The following is a 15,103-nucleotide window of genomic DNA, read 5'->3' on the forward strand; positions in this document are numbered from 1 at the left end:
AAACATGACAACACCACTAAACAGACCTAATACGTGATGAATAAATACAAAACCCCAAAACATAGAAAACCCAGGAACAATAACTGCCTAAACTAAAGGCAAATAGGAAATAACACAAAAACTAATAACATATCAAAAAATAAGAAAAATACAAAGAAAACTCAGAGTGCTGGGTCGGAGACCCAGCCTGTGACAGAGCCCCCCCCCCCTTAAGGGCGGATTCCAGACGCCCAAAAACACCCAGAAAACAAACACAAAACCACAACAACCCACCCAGGGCGGGCGGAGGGGGACCAGGAAGGAGGGCCAGAAACAAAACCACAAAAAACAAAGCACCAGAAGCACAAAGGCCAAAAACAACAAGGGCACAAAAGTCCAAGACCCAGCTTCAGGAGGGCGACCATGAACCCGGCAGAACAGGAGAGAATGGCGAAGCGGTTCAGGTGGCCGCCCCGGAGGTCGACAGCAAAACAAAAGAAAGTTCAAAAGTTCAGGAGGCCGACCAGGAGGCCAACGGTCCAGCAGTCCAAAATCCATGAGCTCAGGGGGCCGACCCAGAGGTCGAGAGCACAGCAGGTCAGAGGTCAAAAGTTCAGGGGGCCGACCCGGAGGGCAACGATGTCCAGCTGACGGCCCGGAAAGCGGCCGGCGATCCCGAGGGGCAAAACGAGGCTTGGGCGACAGCAACACAGCCGCAGAACCAGGCGAGGCCGACATAGAAACAGAGGCCGAAGCTGGACCAGGCGAGGGCGAAGCAGAAGCCGAGGCCGAAGCTGGACCAGGCGGAGGCGAAGCAGGAACAGAGGCCGAGGCCGGACCAGGCGAAGCAGAAGCTGAGGCCGAAGACGGACCAGGCGAAGCAGAAGCTGAGGTCGAAGCCGGACCAGGCGAAGCACAGGCAGAAGCTGGACCAGACGAGGCAGAAGCAGAGGCCGAAGCTGGACCAGGCGAAGCAGAAGCCGAAGCTGGACCAGGCGAAGCAGAGGCAGAGGCAGATGGTGGCTGGACGGGCTCCTCGGGCCCTCCAGCTGACGTGGCGTGGGACTGGACGGGCTCCTCGGGCCCTCCAGCTGACGAAGCATGAGGTTGAACGGGCTCCTCGGGCCCTCCAGCTGACGAGGCATGAGGCTGAACGGGCTCCTCGGGCCCTCCAGCTGACGAAGGGTGAGGCTGAACGGGCTCCTCGGGCCCTCCAGCTGACGAGGCGTGAGGCTGAACGGGCTCCTCGGGCCCTCCAGCTGATGTGGCGTGAGGCTGGACGGGCTCCTCGGGCCCTCCAGCAGACGAAACATGAAGCTGGCTGGGTTCTCCCGAACCTCCAGCAGACGAAACATGAAGCTGGCTGGGTTCTCCCGAACCTCCAGCAAACGAGACGTGAGGCCGGACGGGCTCCCCGGGCCCTCCAGCTGACACTGAAATAGGCTGCACAAGCTGCACCTCCGTCTCCGGCTCCAAACCGGCCTGGATAGCAGTCCCACAACAGCTTAGCTGAGCCTGATGGCTAGCATTTCCAGTGAAAACAGTCTCATCATAGCCGGGCTCATGACCCGGAAAGGCAGTGTCCGTTCCAATAATCTCCGGAGAAAATATAGTCACTCACTTGCGTTCGTGGTGCGGAGCGTCGGTGGCGCGCACGCCGCTTTTTCTTGTGAGTGGAAGACGAAGGAGCAATGGGTGGAAGTCCCTGGTAACTCCGAGGTCCCCCCAGAGCCAGTCGAGTACCCCAGAAAGGAATGAGCCATGGCTTCCACCGGAGCTCCTCCTCCAATAGAGCGCTGTGAAGACGCGGTTGAGGATCGCTTGGATCCGAGCCGTCTCCTCCAGACACTCGGTGAGAGCTGAGTCTGCTGGGTCCATGACTGGTCAGGTCGTACTGTCACGGCGGGGTGCGCCGATGTGTGATGAAACAGGACCCAAAAGCAGATGAGGACGATGAGTTGTAAGTTTGAACAGAAAAGTGATCCTTTAATGATAACGGCAAGGGAAAACCAGGAAACCAAAGCAAACTGTCAAAACACTAAGAAACAAAACACTAAGAGGTACTAAGACCAAAAACTATAACTATAACTGTGGTGGAAAATAACAGGCAAAGACTATGACTAAGACTAATGTAGAACTGACAGACGAAAACCATAACTATGACTGAGGGTGAGGAAAACTAACAACGACTAAGACTAAGGTCAAAATAAACAGACGACCTGACAATGGCATGCAGAAAACAAAGGGCTTAAATACATACATGAGGTGATCAGGGGAAGTGGAGACACATGGGGGAACAGCTGACTGACATAAACCTAATGACAGGACCAGGAGAGGAAAGCTAAATACAATGAACAAAGAACACATGACACTGTCAGAATAAAACAGGAAATGCTAAAACTAAACATGACAACACCACTAAACAGACCTAATACGTGATGAATAAATACAAAACCCCAAAACATAGAAAACCCAGGAACAATAACTGCCTAAACTAAAGGCAAATAGGAAATAACACAAAAACTAATAACATATCAAAAAATAAGAAAAATACAAAGAAAACTCAGAGTGCTGGGTCGGAGACCCAGCCTGTGACACTTCTATATCAAAACCCAGCCAAACATCAAACATTCAGCGTAGTCATTCAAAACCTTATTTGTAATCTCATAATCAGCAAAATCAGCGTTTTAATTACAGGCATGTATCATTGTTTGCAAATCATAATTATAAAACTCAATAACACGCTAAACAGCAAGCAAAAGTCCTCTGTGCGCTTCACAGCAGCCACCTCATTTGCATGTTCACACACCGTCTAAAAATAGCTCGCAGCGCTGCAGCTGCACGTCACACACACAGTCTCACACAAAGCTCTGTTATTTTATATTACAAAGACGTCTTATATTTACAACCAATGCAAGGCCTGACAGATTTAGCGCCTAACAAATTTCGACAAATTTTACCATAACGGGTCTCACCGAAGAAAGATAACTTTTTTGCAGCCAATCCCAGTATCTGTTTCCACAGTCTCTGGCCTAATTTCTAAAGTCCCTAACTCAATTTAACTGTGTCCAAAAAAGCACATCACACCGTTTCCGACGGTGAGGAGACTCTAACTCCTAGCTTATTCCAGGATGCCCTGTACCCCACAGATAAGCCAAACTGAACTACCCCTGTTCGCCGACAGGTCAAGACCGCGCGTCCACGGCCAGGAGGGAGCGTAACCTCCGGGCTATGCGCTTCTTAGCAGCCTCTAACTGCCGTCCTATAATAATTTATAACACCTTGAAACAACAGTCAACACCCTAATAAAACCCTAATAAAAGAGTCTGACTAAGGCAAGTGCAACCTAGAGGTCAATGGAGCCTTTCCCTCACTTATAATCACACAGGTCCACACTTATAACCAATTTGGACTTTAACCAACGACATGACCAATTCCCTACCATACTACTTGAGCGTTTAACTCAATTTCATGGGACTTAAACCCAGTATTTCTTCCTAGCAGTTTCCGACTGCATTTATTCTTCCTAGCAGTTTCCGACTGCATTAAACACTCTTAACCGACTTTAACTGCATTAGACACACGCGGATCCTCATCAAAATCAAAACAGACCCTCTACCAGTAATTTCAGTGAGTAGACTTTTAATTTAATCATGTCCAATTTGGCACACTTTGGAAATAATTCAACAGGTAGTGCCTTACCTTTGGATAAGCCGGCTTATGCCCACTCACGTCAGACCACTGGCTTGTGCCTGTCCGTTCGACAACCTCGGACCGTCCAAACCTCCAACTTCCACCCCAATACCACAGGACGAGCCCCCAAGCTGTTACGAGTTCAAAATTGGGGATGGAGACAAGAGAAAAAACCACAATAACAACACTGGTCCGGCAGGGTTGAGTCAAACGATGATTTTAATAGTCACACGCGTGGGAGATGGACACTGTATGCAGACAGCCTCAGATCTCAAAATGGTGGAGCATTGATCAAACTCTTATAGCCTCTGGTGCCCCCACCTTATCATAAAAGCCTAAACATTCACATGCTTTTCTCTCACACGGCGCCTAAGCTACGACCTTGGCTCCCCGTTTATCTGCTCCTGCTGAGATGGGGCAGAAAACTCCAGCATGTTCACTTCTAATCAAACAAATAAGGCGATGACTTTCTGCGAACAGTATTTCTTATAACATCATAAAACAATATCATTCATCCACAATAAATCAGCAGTCTAATGTAATGCAAATCAGTTTAACTAATGCAATAGTTATCAGTTTCTTCTAATTCAGGAGAATAATGCAAACTAAAACTACATAATAATTCACAACCTTTAATTAGGGGTCTAACATGGCATAAAATAATATTACAATCTAACAATTATCAGCGGTGGAAACCCTGGATAATGAGCCTGGCCGTCTATTCCCCGCCACAAGATCTATACCACGTCACTCTCTTTTATGATAGGGAAGATAATGACACCTATCGGGAACAATCCCAGTCTGATCTTGAGGGTCAGACTTGGAATGTGCGAACACATAACATTTATGTTGGACCAGAAGGTGTAGCCACGGCTGTGAAATTTATGGATGAACAACTGCCTTGATACAATGTGGGAGAGGATTCAGCTCCCCACATTATATTGGCGGTCCACGAAGGTCATGAAGCAAGAGATCTGGGACCGATGGTCAACCGGGCGCTGAACAACACGTGCTGGCAAGGCACCCAAATTCCAAATGTCTGGTATGGACCAAAATGTAAAACATATGGCATAACTTGTTCGTCCAACGATGCAGTGATCTTAGAACATAAAGACATTTCCAGAATACATGGAGAACAAGCTCGATGACCTAAGAGCAAGGGTCACCTTCCAACGTGACATGAGGGACTGCAACATTCTGTGCTTCACGGAGACATGGCTGACCCCCACCGTGCCGGATCAGGCCGTAACTCCGTCGGATTCATTCTTTGTGCTCCGCGCGGACAGAACGGCAGAGTCGAACAAAACCAAAGGTGGAGGAGTGTGTTTCATTGTAAACAGAAAGTGGTGTGATGCCAGGAGCATTTCTACTCTCTCCAGCGGCTGCTCGCCACATCTGGAGTTCCTGAGCATTAAGTGCCGCCCTTTCTATCTGCCCCGTGAATTCACCTCAGTCATCGCCACGGTGGTCTACATCCCACCCCAAGCGGACACAGGTATGGCTTTGTCCGAATTACATGATGTGCTGAGCTCGCTTCAAAACAAGGACCCGGGCGCAGCCCTCATTGTAGCAGGAGACTTTAACAAAGCGAACCTCAGACAAGTCATGCCAAACTTTTACCAGCATGTCTCGTGTCCAACGAGAGGGGATCGAATTTTGGATCACTGCTACACGCCATACAAGCAGGGCTACAAAGCTGTCTCACACCCGGCTTTTGGGAAGTCTGACCACAACGCCATCTTCCTCATTCCCCAGTATAAACAAAGCATACGGAGGGAAGACGTGACCACGAGGGAGGTAAAACGGTGGATTGCCCAATCAGAAGCTACGCTACAGGACGCACTCAACGACGTCGACTGGGACATTTTCAGAGCATGCGCAGTCGACATCAACGAGTTTACGGAAGTAGCAGTATGCTTCGTCAATATGCTAGCGGAGGAGATTATCCCCACTGCGAGAGTCACCACATTCCCAAACCAGAAACCGTGGATGGACAGATCGATCCGCACTGCAGTAAACGCCAGGACCGCCTCCTACAACGCGGGTCTCGCCACTGGCGATATGAGCGCCTACAAAGCGGCCTCATACGGCGTGCGGCGTGCGGTGAGAGATGCCAAACGTCGGTACCGGGAACGTGTGGAGTCCCGCTTCCACCAGGGCGACACACGGAGTATGTGGCACGGACTACGCACCATTACGGACTACAAAGCCAGGGACACTGCGCCGATCAACGCCGACTCTGCATTCACCAACGAGCTGAATCGGTTCTACGCCCATTTCGAGGTTAACCAGGCGGCTAATGCTATCTACCGCCTGACTACCGAGGACAGTGACGTCATCAGCGAGAGACCGGTGACCAGCATCGCGGAGCATGACGTCCGAGCGGCACTGAGGAGAGTGAACACAAGGAAAGCGGCGGGGCCAGATGGCATCACCGGCCGTCTGCTGTGCTGCTGTGCTGACCAGCTAGCAGGTGTGTTCACTTACATCTTCAACGAGTCCCTGGCGAAGTCTGTGGTCCCCACATGCTTCAAAAGATCCACCATCATCCCTGTGCCCAAGAACAGCAAACCCTCATCCCTGAACGATTACCGGCCAGTTGCACTGACCTCGGTAGTAATGAAGGTGTTTGAGAGGCTGCTGAAGAACATCATCTCCTCCTCCATCCCAGACACCATAGATCCGCTGCAGTTCGCCTACAGATCCAACAGATCCACAGAGGATGCCATCGCCCACGTCCTACACACCACACTCAGCCACGTGGACAAGAAACAGGGTAACTATGTGCGAATGCTGTTTGTTGATTACAGTTCAGCGTTTAACACAATAGTGCCCTGCAGACTGTTCACAAAGCTCAGGGATCTGGGACTTAACAGCCGTCTGTGTGCATGGGTGTTGGACTTCCTCACTGGCAGAACTCAGGTGGTGAGGGTGGGCAGGTGCTTCTCCAACAGCATCACCATCAACACAGGAGCACCTCAGGGATGTGTCCTCTCGCCACTGCTCTACTCCCTCTACACTTCAGACTGTGTGGCCACCCATGGCTCCAACACCATTGTGAAGTTTGCTGACGACACAGTGGTGTTGGGTGCCATCTCCAACAACGATGAGGCGGCCTACATGGATGAAGTGAAGAATCTGGCATCGTGGTGCCAGGACAACCACCTCCAGCTGAACGTCAGCAAGACCAAGGAGCTGGTGGTGGACTTCAGAAGGGGTCAGCACAGAGACTACAAGCCCATTATCATCAATGGAGCTCCAGTGGAGAGGGTGCAGTCCTTCAAGTATTTTGGTGTCCACATCTCCTCAGACCTGACATGGGCTGCCCACATTCAGGTCCAGACCAAAAAGGCTAGGCAGCGCCTGTATCACCTACGACAACTGAGGAAGTTCAGGGTCTCTCCAAAGTTCCTCAGGATTTTCTATACAGGCGCTGTGGAGAGCATCCTCACACAGAACATGACATCGTGGTTCGGGAACAGCTGTGTGAAGGACCAAAAAGCTCTCCAGAGAGTGATCCGTACAGCAGAACGCTGCTGCAAGATTGCTCTCCCCCCGCTTCAGGACACCTACACCAGGAGATGCCGGACTAGAGCAGCGCAGATACTGAAGGACCCGTCCCATCCTGGCAACAAACTGTTCCAACTTCTGCAATCTGGTAGAAGGTTCCGCATCTTCCGGGCAAGGACAGAGAGACTCAAGAGGAGCTTCTATCCCCAAGCCATCCGTGCCCTAAACACACACACCCGCCCTCTCACATCATCTATAATTGACTGAGACAGGACTCTCTTCCAGACACTAAACCAAGGCACAATGTACATTTCAATTCCTTTAATTTTAAATATGTTTATATTGTCACCTGCTTGCTGCTACTACTGCACATTCACCCAGTGTATATACTATATATATATATTTATAATATATATAGTATATACACTACACCCCCCCCCCAATTTTTGCACATGTCGAGGAGCGTGTCAGGCCACATTTCACTGTGTGTTATACTTGTATAACTATGCATGTGACAAATAAAGAACCTTGAACCTTGAACCTTGAACATGGCAGGGAAAGAACGGATCATCCTGGTCTCAGATATGCTTAAAAACCTTTAAATTGATTAAAAATCCCAGTCTGCAATGTGATATTATTCTGTTATTATATGTTACCTTATATATGTAATCAAAGTAGTTGAATTAGAATACTGCTGTAGACCATATTATACCCTTTAATATAGAGTGTGTGAGCTGTATGTAGTTTAGTTCTCGTTATACTTTTGAGTTAACAGAACATATTCACATATTAGTTCATTAGATAAATGTGCATCACTCTGTATCCTTGATCTGCTGGGAATGTGTTACACTGTTTTCTTGACATGCTTAATTGTTGAATCATGAAGAGAAGGTTGTAAGCAGGAGACTCTGTGTCTAAGACAGGGGAGATAGACAGACCACATTCCACACCCCCACCTTACAGAAAGCAGAGAAACAACTGCCGAGGTCATAACTTAGGCGCTGTAACAGAGAAAGAATGTGATGTTTTGGCTTTTACGACTAGCTGGGGGCCACTAGAGACTATAAAAAGCTGAGCAACCCGTCACCATTTTGAGACATGTGCCTGACCCTCTGGTAGCATCTCTCCCGTCCGGACGTTGTAATGCTCTGACTGTTGAATTGTATGGAAATAAATGATTGTTGATTGAGCATTTATACACCGAGTATTGTCCTTCCTTCAGCCCAAAGATTCAAAGAATTGGGTGATTTCAACAACTTGGTGCCGTGTGACCCGGATCTTTGGTGTGCTGAGGAGGTGTAGATTTGGCCTTTGGTGAGATCGTGGGGCAAAGTGAACAGAAGGCCGGCCTAAAACAGAAAGGTAAGCACAGCCTGTTGTATTATAAATACCAAATGTGCATATTGGGCTTTCCAAATTAATCTGTTCGCTGAGTCACATGTATTTTCACAGTAAATTTGTCGGTGTCTGGTTTTTGGCGCAAGATACTAACAACATAAGTTGAGGCTGAATTCCAGTGTGTTAAATAAACTGCTTCTACCGAGATACTAATAACATACTACGTTGGACTAGTTGCAGTAAACTGCTTCTACCGAGATACTAATAACATACTACGTTGGACTAGTTGCAGCCACTTTACCTTCCACATTTAATTTTGTCTAAGACTGGCTTCTGTAGCAATAATACATTAGAATTTCTTCTGAAGACGCGGCCATTAGTTCAGTACATTGAAGTCGAGGTTTGAAGTTTGTTTATGGTGTCGGTTACGTCCTGGCTCTTGCCGGCTATGAAATAGAAGTTGATTTAAGGAAAAGCAGATGCTGGCTTCACGGTGCGGTTGAACGCTGGCAACGCGAGAGCGAAACACGTCCGTAGGTTTGGTTTATGATACGGCCGTGTTCCGGTGGTGCGGCCGTGAAGTGCAGTAGTGGTGGGTGCTAGTTTTAGTACATTGAACAGAGGTTTGACGGTGGTTTGTGGCGTCAGTCGAGTTTTTTTTTTAAGGGCTGCGGTCATAAAACAAAGTAAAATTTTACTTGCCAAGAAGTACATAGAGCAAAACCTGGTTTATGATGTCGGATATAACTTCGGGGATGCAAGCATCACTTTTATGATGCGACTTTGCCCCGTTGTGGCGGTCATAAGCGCAGAGAAAGGGGTATTTTGGTCTATGGTGCAGTGTGCTTTAAGAAGATCTAATAGTTGAGCTCAGAGGTTTCTGTGCAAATTTCTGCTGATGAGAGGCGCTCTCTGTGTGTCTCACTAATGGTGTAACGCGCTGTGTGTGTAAGGCGCGCTCTGGCTGTGTGTGAGGCGCGCGCTGAGTGTGCTTTTTGTGTGTGTGAAGTCTGAACACAGTGACAGTGACGGTTGATGTGTTTGAATAGGAGGACATTAGAGCAAAGACACGTTTTAGGATCAAAGGTTGATGCCTAGTGTACCTGTGGAAATAATTTTGCCCTAGGAGTGGCGACCCTCCTGTTCGTGGACGCGCGGCCAGGACCGGCGGCGTCTGGATGCCGAGGTGGTGACTTGGGGAGGTGAGGTCCCCCGCATAGCTACGGAATAACACTGGGACCGCAGCGTAATCGCGGGTTCACATTTATTCCGGACTAGAACAAGACACATTTTGCGAACAAAGGTTGAGTCTAGATTAGTAAAGAAATAAAAAGGTTAAATTCCTCGTTTCAGTGGTTGAAATTGTTGTGTGCCTGTCCCCTGACGAGTGTGAAATTAAAATAAAGAGGGAATTTGGAGCCACATAGAGATAGACGGGCATAATTGGGTGTATTACTCTGTGGTGTAATAAAAATAAAAAGGAGAGATAGTAAGAGGTGTGCAGTGGAGAATTATTGAGGAGTAGAGAGAAGAATGTGTTGGGAGACTGGCGTACAGTTTACGCTGTCAAGGTAGGCGGGTTGCCTGCTTATCTGTTTAACAGTGATGAAAATGAAATTAAATAAATCTCTTAGTGTGTTAATACATGAAGCTGCGGACCTGGACCAACTGCCCCCACAAGCACAGCGGCCGAAGCAAAATTATAGGTAACGGGAACCACACCCAGCACGAATCAGCAGCTGTGAAAAAGACAGCAGCGAGGAGAGAATTAGAGGAGAAATTAAGAGAAGTTTTAACACACAAAATTGGGGCCAACGGACTTGTGGAGGTTGGGAAGGCGTCCGGAGCATCACAACAAAAAGGTGAAACAAAAACACACACAAGCAGAGAAATCTGAGAGAAAGGCTCCTTTTAAGGTAACGCCTAGTTTGAGAAAAGATAAAATTAACCTGCCTGCCTACAAATGCACACACACGCAATGAAGAAACAGCTTACACTCACGAACATGTGAAGATTTTCCAGCAAGGCTACAGCAGCGAAACTTAACATACATCTGTTGTTAAAGGATAAATACATTACTGACAAATAAACTCTCTGGGTTGCAGGACAACAATTTAACTTAAAAAAAAAGACACTGGTCTAACCAACCAGGCAAGACACAACAAATTTAGTGGTTAAAAGATTCAAATTGTGACATGTTTTCTGTTGATTGATTAATAAAAGTGATTACTGAATGAAAGAAAGTTCCTTTTTTGGGCTTTTAAACATGATCTTAAGAATTTTAACATGTACCTGTGTTGTCCTGTCAACTTGGTGGGTTAGGAGTTGATTATATCGGGAGAGAAAAAACAAAAAAAGGGGGAGAGAAGGCTGACACAGGGCCTGGCCCCGTTGTCTCCCCTCTGAATAACACAGCCAACACAACATCATTTTCCTGTTCGTTTGTTTTTGTTTTTTGTTTGTTTTTGTTTTGTTTTGTTTTTGTTTTTTCTATACATATTTAATTACAGGCTGCTTTGCCGGCCCTGAAAGCCGAGGCTGACTGGACTCCTGCTCTCCCCCATACGTGACACTGACCAAATGCTGCAACAGCTGGACCCACAACAACGACCTGAGAATGTCAACAGACCTGCAGGAATGTGATCTCATGCAGCCGAGACGGAGAGCACTAAACCTAAGGCCCGTTTCACTACACGGGGGAAAATTCCCAGACTGCGTCAGCTGACAGAGCTCAGCTGTGACGAGACGCCCGCCAAGCCCGAATGAAAAGTAAGGCCGAGCGAAAGAATGCTGACCTTGATAACTTTGCATTCACACTGTGCAGGACAGTGATGGACCAACACGGATGATCGGGTGGCAAAAAGGGCGTGACCGAGACAGGAGGAGTAACTGAGGTCAGAAGGCACCTCAGAATGGACAAAAAACACAGAAGAAGATGCAGGTTTCACCTGCGGTGAACATCGACACTGGAGAAAGGACTGCCCCAATTGGGGCCAGAACCAGGACGGACAGAACTTTGGGCAGCAGCAGCAGCAATGGTCGCAAACAAACTGAAAAGGAGGGGGGCAGGACCCCAGGGCATGCTTCAGGCAGTGGTTTACCCAGAACACCAGAACAGGAAAGTGATGAATGAACACACACACACACACACACACACACACACACACACACACACACACACACACACACACACACGTCTCCAAACACACAGATTCAGAATGAAGTGAAATACACACATGAACACGTGCACTCGTTGAGTGAGTGAGAAATGACACACACACATACACACACACACTGGAATGCTGATTCACTGAGAAGTGATGCACACACATACACATGCACACGCTTGTGCAATGAAGAGTGATCCACATGCACACACACATACACGCTGATGCGATGAAGAATGCTTTGCTTATGCTGATATGCAAAATGCTGCACACAAACATCCCAATGTATAATTTTTATGAAGAGCCATTGATTACTTAGAATGTGTTATATGTCACTCAGAGGGCATTTATGTAGATTTTAGGAATAAGGTCTAAAACAGGTTTGGTTATGAAAACAATGTCTGTGCGTGATGTCTGTTTATGGCTCAAGGCCTTGACTGAATTCTTTGCTGTGCTTCACACAGCCCTGGTGAGGAACAGTGGCACAGAGTGAAAATGATGAATTAATAGTGTAAGTTTTAGGTCGGAGTATGGCATTTTTTGTGATTGAGATTTGATTCAAGGAGGAACAAAAGGTGTTACGGCACCTGAGGTTCTCATTCCCACACAATTTTGTCCCGGCAGGAAGCAAAACGTTCCTGTGAATTTCTGGTTGATTTTTTGGTTTTGCTTAGCGCTAGCTTGATTTTATCAGTGAGCTTTGGCTTGTGTTCTTTCTCGTAAGCGAGAGAGGGATAGTTTTATGCTTGGACATGTCTGCAACGGGCCCTAGTTTGTGTTATTTTAGTAGTATTTTGTTGGTTATGTCCGTTTTCGTTTTTGTTACAGTGCACTGAGATAAGAAAATCTGAGAGGTGTGATCCACCGATGGTGATATGGTGATATGTTGATATTTTCTGAGTTTATGATTTAACAATCAGCTCTTTAAACCAGGCCTGAAAGATTGAGATTTAAAGCGCTATGAAATATTATTACTGTAAACAGTTGCAAAGTGTGTTTCTCCATGATTGTAATTGGCTTGGGAGAAATTCACTTATAGGGAACACTGAGAAGTTCTGAGTCTAAAAGGATTGCACCGAGTCAATCCGGCCCAAAAAAAACAACAAGGAATTGTTTTCCTTTAAAATGATGACGTCATCTTGCTGGTGATGGATGCTCGAACAGGTTATGCGTGAGACTCCATTATCAGCAACATCTGGTATGAATGTGTATGGAGGTATGCATGTGAATGGACTGTGATGGACTGACGACTAAAAGTTTTGACTGACTTGATACTGAGACAATGACTGCACCCACTTTAGGATTAGTAAATGCCAATAAACAATTCACCCAGCCGACAAGAGAAGGGTGGATGCTTCGCTTTGTTTTGTTTTGTTTTTTCAGGAGCAGGAGGATAAGAGAGACTGGAGGAGGAGACTGTAGCTTCACATAAGTATGAACTGCAGACTTAACACTGTGGTTGCTGATTTTGAGTTACTGATGTTTGCATTAAGAAAACTGTGCTATATTAGCTGTGTTTTGAGTAAGGTATCATGTTATATTATTGGGAATGCCAAATGCTACAGTGGAGAAGACTTTTGATACCACTCATGACTGGAATAGGTTATTATTAACCATAGCAGGCCACTGTAAAAAGTCAAGTAAATTTTATAGAGGAAAATCGCCAAAACCTTAATAATACCTATGAATGGCTTGCCACGTTCAGAATAGAGATATGGAATAATAAACATTGGTCCACGTGATTTAGGTTCTCATTTGAAATAGTAAGTTATTAGATCTAGAATATAATTGACAGGGACATTTGATAGGATGTGGTACTGCAAAAGAACAAGAGCAAAGTAAAGAAAGAAAACCTATTGTGTTTAGTTTGGATAAATTCAAATTAAAATGTACCATTACACTCAGAGGATCAATATGGAATAAAACATGTGCAAAATTTGTAGGAAGTACATGACTGATAACTGTTCTGTCCTGAGCGTTTGTTTCTAGAGCACCCACTTGACCACACCAACAGTTTCTCGCCACCGAGGAGGGGTACTTGCAAAAAGAATAAAATAAAAATCTGAGTTTAACAAAACAGTTTAAATGTAAATATCAAGCTTACCTTTCTTTTTCCATGAAATGTGCTAGTGGGCACGCCAGCCATTTTGAAAAGGTGGGCAAAACAATTGGCAAGGCCACACCCCCACACATGTGATATAATTTTAAAGGTACTGTTGCCCTCTCTAAGAAACATCAGGACTTAGAGGAGTGGCAAGTAGAGTATGCGAGCTACAAGCAAAAACTAAAATGTGTACTACAGTGTGCAAAAATGAAATACTGGGTCATCAGGGGGTCATGAGGGACATTTATAAAACTAAAAGTCCCACTAACCTTAAAGTGCACTTGAAAAGCTCACACAAGAAGGTTAACCTAGCTTACCTAGAAGACCTCATCAGGGGGAGCACACTCCCCCTCCTTGAAGAGCTCACCCACTCAACCCGCATCCCCAGAAAACAGCTAACCCCAGATAAGGCAGCGTGATGTATCCCGAGACAACAGGACTGGGACATCTAAATAAAGGTGTGAAACAATCGCCTTCAAAAGGTTATCAATTCACTTCAACCAAAATTAGGACCACTCGGTGCGGCAAGAGTTAATAGTTATTAGTCTCAACACCCAAGGATAACCAGAAGAGCATGATTGATATGATGGAACTGAGATTTTGTTACACTTAATTTTTGCAAAACACAAATAGAATTAAACTGAAACTAAGGATTTTCAGAAAATAAAAACTAGACTAAACTAGCAAAGAATATTTTGAACCAAATTTGAATCATTAGAACAACAATGGATAACAATATTAGATTATCAAGGCTAGGGAGAGAGGCGTTTTGGTTTTCTGTCTCTTGCAGAGAAAGGAACAGACACCAGACGGGGACACGGAGATGTGAGGACCCTTCACAGCAGAGACAGATGTAGGGACTGCCGAGACAGCAACTGGGGTCAAGTGTCATGGCGTTTGAGCTCCTGGAGAAGATGGATCCCACAAACACAGCAATAACCATGAAGGGGTTGGCGAGAACCAGGAACACCAGACCAACGAGGTTCAAGAGGCTCTTGGCAAAAAGGGGGACACGCCGGTGACCCCAAAACACACAGATCTTTGTTTGAAATCGGGGCAGAATAATCCCCAGAACTGTGCAATGACTAAAGGGTGGTCTAACCCCGGAGGTCGAAGAAAGAAGCTGAGAATCACCCAACTGGAAGACACTGGTAGCTGCAGCAATAAAAATAAAGGTTAAAAGCTCCTTAGACAGAGGTTCTAGTCTAAGTACATTTGAAAGGTATAAGGGGGCATTAAAATGGGAGTGGAAAACTGGAGCACCAAAATAAAGCTGTGGGAGAATTGGGGAGTGATGGGAGTGTCATCTGTA

The 15,103-nt window shown here is 46.3% G+C and overlaps 1 long non-coding RNA gene across 1 annotated transcript; it reads left to right on the forward strand.

The window, feature by feature from the left end:
• Positions 1-8,439: 8,439 nt before the first annotated feature.
• On the forward strand, positions 8,440-11,212 carry LOC146701015 (uncharacterized). The gene is made up of 2 exons (XR_014922341.1): positions 8,440-8,544; positions 11,031-11,212. It is a non-coding gene; the product is annotated as an uncharacterized LOC146701015 (long non-coding RNA).
• The last annotated feature ends 3,891 nt before the right edge of the window (positions 11,213-15,103 follow it).

The sequence above is a fragment of the Copadichromis virginalis genome, linkage group LG9, assembly GCF_057382275.1.
Source record: "Copadichromis virginalis isolate Kocher_CV1m ecotype Utaka linkage group LG9, C_Virginalis_male_GT1.1, whole genome shotgun sequence".
NCBI lineage: Eukaryota > Metazoa > Chordata > Actinopteri > Cichliformes > Cichlidae > Copadichromis > Copadichromis virginalis.